Source organism: Eptatretus burgeri, chromosome 1 (genome assembly GCF_056783735.1).
Source record: "Eptatretus burgeri isolate ZD-2024b chromosome 1, Ebu_testis_v1, whole genome shotgun sequence".
In the NCBI taxonomy this organism is placed as follows: Eukaryota; Metazoa; Chordata; class Myxini; order Myxiniformes; family Myxinidae; genus Eptatretus; species Eptatretus burgeri.
In genome coordinates, this window is record NC_140961.1 from 88,903,123 (window position 1) to 88,910,622 (window position 7,500).

The following is a 7,500-nucleotide window of genomic DNA, read 5'->3' on the forward strand; positions in this document are numbered from 1 at the left end:
AATGTATGACGTTCTGTGGATATGGCACGACCTGGGTAGTCAATTGATGACTTGAGTAAAGATGGTTTTGTCAAGCCTGGTATTGGCTTAACGGTTAGTTGACTGGCTGCAAATCCTAGGACCTTGAGTTCAAGCCCCTGTTGGGCCAGTGAATTAACTCCAGGTAAGGTTGACTTAGCCTGTTCATCCTTCTCGGAGGTTGGTTAAAATGAGTACCAAGTGTACTGGTAACATCAGCAGCAGAGCCACATGCTGAGCCAATGATGCTATTTGCAGCCTTGTGCTGCACATGATGGATATCGGGAGGAGGGATAGTTTTGACAGGGATAAAGAGGAGAGAGTGAAGATTAGTTTTATTTGGGGAAAAAGCTTCATACATGATATACCCTGACAATTCCTATTCACATTAATACAAAACCACTTATATGAACATGTATATTTAAGGACATAACTCTCTCTGATGTACCATACACTTCACAGATCATTGGTGCCACCAAAGCAGTTTCCTGAGCAATGTTTATTTGTGGGTGGTTTGCAATTGCCTGAGCAATCGTTAGTGCAGGAATTTGGAATTTGTTCATGGTGCTCGCGATAGCTTGCCTCCTCTTCGCAAAGGACATGATGTGATCTTTTATGTCTAGCAACGAATAACGGGATGCTCGGTTTAATTATCCATCCGAAAAACGGCACACATATTGATGAATCACCCTGCATGTGAAACAGTGGATGACAGATTATGGTTGGTTCAGGATTTGAACCCAACCTCGACAGCTTAGACCCGAGTGTGCACATCTCTAAACCATCCTGCCAGTCCAAGGACATTACTTCCTCCCTTTATCCATCTGCGTGATGTCTGTTATGTACAGTGTACAAGGGTGTGCCATAACAAAGGTAAATAAACAAAGAATCGTAATTTGACAGCAGTAAAAGGTAAATAAGAAGATTTTAATGCGAGATATTTGTCCAAATTCTAATTTTCAAGACTTAAATAAAGTGCTCAATCTGACTCCCCTCTGTTCCATTCGTTTTCTTATGTGCAGCAACAGGTTATGCATCACTTTATGAAGGGTGCCTTGTGTCTTGCATAACTCTGAAGATAGTGTGAATAATTGCAACTTTCAAATCAGCAACTGTGGTTGGTTTCACCTGAAACACTCTTCTTCTCACGAATCTCCATTAAAAAAAATCCAGTGATGACAAGTCAGGGACCTTGAGAGCCATGGGAATTCACGTCTGTGACTAATAAGGTGATTAGGAGATGTTTCCCTCAGCCAAGTAGGACATTCATTAGAGGTTTGGTTTGAGATGTGGCTCAATCTTGTAGAAACCACAGATTTTCTTTATTTCTCACACTATTCCATAGGTAAGTCTTCAATAAGTGAAGATAACGATTTGATGTCATCGTTACTGCCATTTCGGTATTAGGGTGTTCAAAACACATACGGACTGTAGATTTGTTACAAATTGAACCCATACCAGACTGACTTTTAGAGAGTGAAGTGATGCTTAATATTCTTGTCACTTTTCCAAACCCCCAAATCTGCAGGTTTTTTTTACTCATTATCTCATTAATGTAAATATGGAACTTATCAGAGAAAACTTTCCAGTGTGTCAAAGAAAGGTTACTGAATTCAAACAGTCTTCTGTGAAAATTTTCATTAAGGGACTGGAAAACCTGAATTTTGAAAGTAAAATCTTTAATATTGGTCACATTCATGTGTGACTGATTCTTGTTTCAGCTGAGAAGTGTATTGTTGGTTGGCATGGACTTATCTCCATGTATTGTTATACAGTTTCAATCGTCTCTGGCACACGAACACCAACAACACCCTGAACAGGCCTTATTCGCATTTTGTAATGACCCAGTATCTTTCTTCTTCCACAATAATGGCTTGATTGTTTTGGAAGAAGATACATGTGATGCGGGGAATCCTCTGCACAATGGTCTCGGCGCTCTCTTTGATGACTTTGTTTCAATGTAAATGTGATAAAGAAAGATGCGCTGCTCAGTTTTAAATTGGCCGATTATTTTTAATCTTTGTAAAAACGAAACTTTGCATCCCAAGCAATCTAAAGGAATGTAAAAATTTATTCACAACCATATTACTTTACGAAGAAAATCTTGGCACAATCAAATGTTATCCACCCTGCAATAAATATATATATATATATATATATATATATATATATATATATATATATATATATATATATATATATATATATATATATTGTTACGAATTTGGAATTCAATTGCACACAACATACAGGTTCCCTGAGTCAGCTACGTCGATAAGTGCATGTCACCAAGATAGCTCACCTTTCATTGTTTAAATGTTCAGAGATCGATTATATGCGCTGCGGATCTATTTAATAGTTAGGGAACGAAACAATGGAGATGTCCCTCCCCTCTTCTGCGAAGAGGAAGAAGAACCCTGCCATCCCGTGACGTCAACAACTCCCTCCCACCCGTGGTTGAGCGGGGGGTGGATCACAAGGGCATGAGTCACGCCGGGTGCGGGGGAGGGGGTGCAAAGGATAAAGAGGACATCTTTTCTTTGTTCAAAAAGAGTCCCGAAAGAGTTTGTGGGAGTCCCATGGTAGGGCTGAGTTCGTGGGCTGAGTTCGTGGGAGTCCCGTTCTGAGTCCCATGGGCAGAGTTCGTGTGCTGAGTCCCGTGGGAGGAGTAAGCTTTTTTGCTTCGGAGAGAGCAGTCGTTCAGCCATCGGGTCCTGCTTGGCTTGCTTGACTTGAGGCCTTCGGAAGCTTTTTGCTTCGGCTGGCTCAGTTGGCTTCGGCTGGCTCAGTGAGCTTCGGCTGCTGCTTTATTTTGGAAGGAACTTGAGCCGGTTGTTCGACTCGAGCTGTGAATGGAGGCTTCTTCCTCTTCTCCCTCTTCCTCTTGCTTCATGGAGCTTGTCGTTCTCCATTTTGTTTCCCGGCTAAGTGCGACGCATCGGCCTCTTCTTGGAGTTGGATCCTCAGGGAAGCGACGATCGACAGGAAGGATCAGCGCCTCATCTCACCGGCACGTGTTGAGAAACGCGGGAGGATTTGCGGGAGCTTGGGAAGGATCGCGGCGATTGGATACAGCTCGCTCTTGCTGGAGCCTGGATCCGGACAAGTTGAAGACCACACGAGCTGGAAAGGTTCGAGTCAAGCTCTGGGTTTCAGCTCACCTGTCCTCCGAGCTGGAGCTCATGATTAAAGGCCTCAGCCACCGTTTCTTGTGTGTGTGTGTGTGTGTGTGTGTGTGTGTGTGTGTGTGTGTGTGTGTGTGTGTGTGTGTGTGTGTGTGTGTGTGTGTGTGTGTGTGTGTGCGCGCGCGCGTACGTGTGTCCGTGGGCCCGTCTAATAAGTAGGAACTGCTGTTAAGTGTAAATGACTGTACATAATAAGTAGACGGTTGTAGTTCTTTTGTTGTGCTTTTGTTGCTTGTATAATAGCATACGTGTTTTGCCTTATTTGATTGCATACGTGTTTCATTATAATAAATGTCCTTGTGTGAATGTAAACCTGCTCGTTGCGTCCATTCCCTCATTGATTGAATATTTCGTGTGTTGGGAGTTAGAAAGCCGTTGGTTTGCCGTAATAGGGGGACATTTGGACTGGCGGTTCTCGGTGATTACGCTGCTCAGAATCGTGCACGGACAAGCTCGCCTCGGCGGTTTGTTCCATTCGAGATCCGTCGAGGGTGGAATACCCCGGTAGTTGGATCACGTGGGTATTTAGGTAAATTGAAGATTGGCAATCGACCCTACCGCACGTGATCTGCCGATTGGCGTATTTCGGTTCTTGTACAAGGACCCGTCGCTCGGAGTTATCCGGGCGGCGATCTATATTCCTGGCGATCGGTCGTGCCGACTCGATTTGCGGCTCCATTCAGAGTGGTCGGTTGGTGGCCAACCCCCTGGCCAGTAACAATTGGTTGTCAGGAGTGCGATTCGGCCCCCTCCGCCTCCGTAGCAAAATTCACGGAGTCGGATCAGGGGTATACGGAGCAACCCCCCCCCCCCCCCGTGTCCCCAAATTACGAGCGTTATAAATTTTATTCCCAGTATGTAAAATGTTCAGCCAAGGCGAGCAGGGGCAGGAGGGATTAGGAATGTGTTTGGAAATGTTAGAATCCATGGTCCAGGACGCCATCGCCATACGGGTTGGACCAGTACCAGAAGGTTTGGAAATACGGCGATGCAACAATGTACCTGGTCCTCCGTTTTATTATTATAACCGCACCACGAATAGTAGTCAGTGGGAGCGGCCTGTGCAGGAACTTTTCCAGCAAACAAACTCAGAGTCGCAAGATGGCGGCACGGCCGCACCTCAGCATGGCACGAGGCGTGAGCGGGCCTCTATAACTAGCGCAACGAGCCGCACAGCACGGCGGGGGAAGCGCTCCCGCCCACCAGTTCAAACCACGGGGGGCATGGCAGGCGAGGCAGGGCGACGGCAGTACATTGCAATCTGAATTGGCCAAGGCACAGGAATGAATTTGGGGGTTTGAAAAGGACTTAGCCAACGCAGACTGGGTTCATAAGGATTATGTGCACACGGAAGCACAACGATTGGCCGATGCACAGGAACAAGTTCAGGAGCTGAAAGAGGATCGACTGGAATACCTAAATAAATACAGGAGGGAAATGGATGAAATGAGGAAGAAAGAATGTGAAAGAGGTGTAGAGATGAAAAACGAATTAGAAAGGAAAGCTTCTGAGATACTGAAACACCAAAACAAAGAGATAGGATTAAAAAATGAACTGAGGATGTTGAAAGAAAGAACGACAGCAGAGAATGAAATGTTAAGGAACCATACTGTACAGATCGAACAGTTAGAAGCCAAAGCAAGGTTGGAGTGTGTGGAGATGAGGACGGAATTAGAAAAGAAAGCTTCTGAGTTACAGAAACACCAAAACAAAGAGACAGAATTACAAGACGAGTTGAGGATGGTGAGAGAAGAAAGAACGAAAATGGAGAATGAAACGTTCAGGAACCACACTGTACAGATCGAACAGCTGGAAGCGAAGGCCAGATTGCAGAATGAGATGCAGGAAAGAGTAATGGAAGAAGAACGAATGAGACAGGAGAAAGAAATAAGTCAATTGAAGGAAATAACGAGATTGCAGAATGAGGAACAAGAGAGACAGTGGAATAGAAAACAAAAAGAGTATGAATTTGAAACTGAACGACAGAAGGAAAAAAATAGGTTGGTGTACGAGGAGATAGTGAAGGAGCAAGGAATGAAGCAGGAAGGAGAAATCAGTCGATTGAAGGAAACAACGAGATTGGAGAAGGAAGAACGAGAGGAACAGTGGGAAAGGAAACAAAAACAATACGAGTTTGAAATTAATCAACTCAAGGAGAGAGCAAAATTGGAGTCCACAGAGATGGAAAAACTCCGGAAAGATAACAAACAGTTAATGGGGCTCAGAGAGGAAGAACGACTCGGATGGGAAGGAAAATGGAGCCAGAAAGAAACACAAACTAATAGACACGCAGAGACAACAGAAATAAAATGTACAGAGACACGGGAGATAGAGGGTGAATTGGACGGGGTTAAAGACGGACACACACACACACACACACACACACACACACACACACACACACACACACACACACACACACACACACACACACACGTAGCGAGGCTTAATGGGGGCGAGCTGGTGGACTGTCTCGTGACCCGGTGCGAGCAGCTGGATGGCCTCCTTCGGGAATGGAGGGAGACGCTATTCTCCCTTGAAGCGAATCACGACCAGGTGAGTTCGGTCATGCTGAGTGAGTTAGAGGGGGCGAGTTCTGTTGGCGGGTGCACGAGGAGCTTGGGGGGTATGGAGACACGGGAACCCTTGTGGTGGCATGATTCCCCAGTGTGATTGGCCCGGTGTGTGTGGTGAAAGGTGTGAGTGCAGCGGGCATGTTGAAACATGCACCGTGTGTGGAAGAGACCCCGTGTGTGAGTGGTGTGGTCACGAGTGTGCCGGGGTGCATGCTTCCCAGCACTCCGTGTGTGGAAGAAGCACCACGTGTGGAAGGAATGACGTGTGTGCGTGAAACCCCCTCTGTGAGTGGAAGTCAGTGTATGAGTGAAGTCCCGTGTGCGAGGGAAACGGCACGTGTGAGTGAAACGGCACGAGTGAGTGAAGCACGGTATGTGAGAGAGACAGCGTGTGTGAGGTCGCTGTGTGTAAGGGAGATGACAGTCTGTAGGCAGGAGAACGCAACCGCATCCCCGTGTCCGAGTGACATGGTGGAGTGTGTGAGCATCGTGGCACGCAGGAGTGTGTGCGTTGAATGGCGACGACGACGGGACCAGATGAAGGACAAGGGCCGAATAGCGGCCGCAGCTATTTTGAGCACCGTGCCGGGTTTGCACAGCAGCGAGCACGGGGTCCGTGCTGTGCTACGCACAAGGCCGCCACGTGCGCGGCTGCGCAGGTGAAACCCGGTCCGGAAATGCCAGTGGTGGATGTTAGCCAATCCCACGGACGGACAGAAGCTAGGCTGGATTCGGAATTTGGACCGGATGGGTTCTCCACGCGAGCGTGTTTGAAAAGCTCCGACGAGCAGAGCACATGTGTTCGCGTGGGGAACCCCTCGAAACGCGGGGCTTGCTTTGAGATGCGCAGAGTGACATCATGGCTGCACGTGTGTTTGGAATCCGGCAGAAGGGAATTACTGCCGAATGGTACCGTCCAAGAGGGACGAGGTGAGCGGGGCGCAAGCAGCTGCCATGACGTCACGGAAAAAGAGCGCGGCTGTGAACTGCCGCGCTGGTGGTGCGCATTCTGAAAAAAAAAGAGTTGAGAAAAGCAAGCCTGCTTCGGGTGAACAGGATTCCCAGGCAAGGGGTGGAAGACCCCCTTGTTAGGGGGCACAGGAAGTACTAGTTAGGAGGATGGGTTAGAGTTAGTGAGACCAGCTTCATGCGGACATGGGTTGTACCTCATGGAACCAATGGAATGGATTAGTTAGAGGGATTTTCGTTTAGATTTAGGAAATGGAATTTTTGGATTTTCGGAGACACGGACAGATTGGAGATGTGTAGTGGAGATGTTGCTTAGCTATGTAGAGTAAATGGAACGTGCATGAGTTTTAATGGATGACGAGGGAGCACGAGTTAGTCAGGGGATTCAGTTAGAAGGATGACAGTGTGGAATGTTGGTGTGAGTTGCGAAATGGAAAGTGCATGAGGAATGAGTGTAGGCCAGCGCGCCCAAGTGTGTGAGTGGAGCGAATGTAGTATGCAAAGTGCGAATGACTGGTTGGGGGGAGGAGTGATTCCCACCCATGTGACCCCGAGGTCAGTTTAATGTTAGCTAGTGGGTTATTCAAATTTACTAACAGGAGATCGTTTTGTTGTTAGTGTCGAGAGAAGGCACGAAACCCATTTGGAGGGTGCAAGAGTTCATGGACCGGCTGGGAGCGTGGCTGTGGAAAGTTGAGTTTTGTTTAGTGGGCACCCCGGGCACTGGACTAGTCGGCCAGAGTAGGCCAAGG

At 47.2% G+C, this 7,500-nt stretch overlaps 1 protein-coding gene across 3 annotated transcripts in view; it reads right to left on the reverse strand.

Annotated features, from left to right (window-relative positions):
* Positions 1 to 7,500, reverse strand: part of NOL4 (nucleolar protein 4) — a 512,661-nt gene that overhangs the window by 356,832 nt on the left and 148,329 nt on the right. The gene's annotated exons all lie outside the window — the stretch shown is intronic.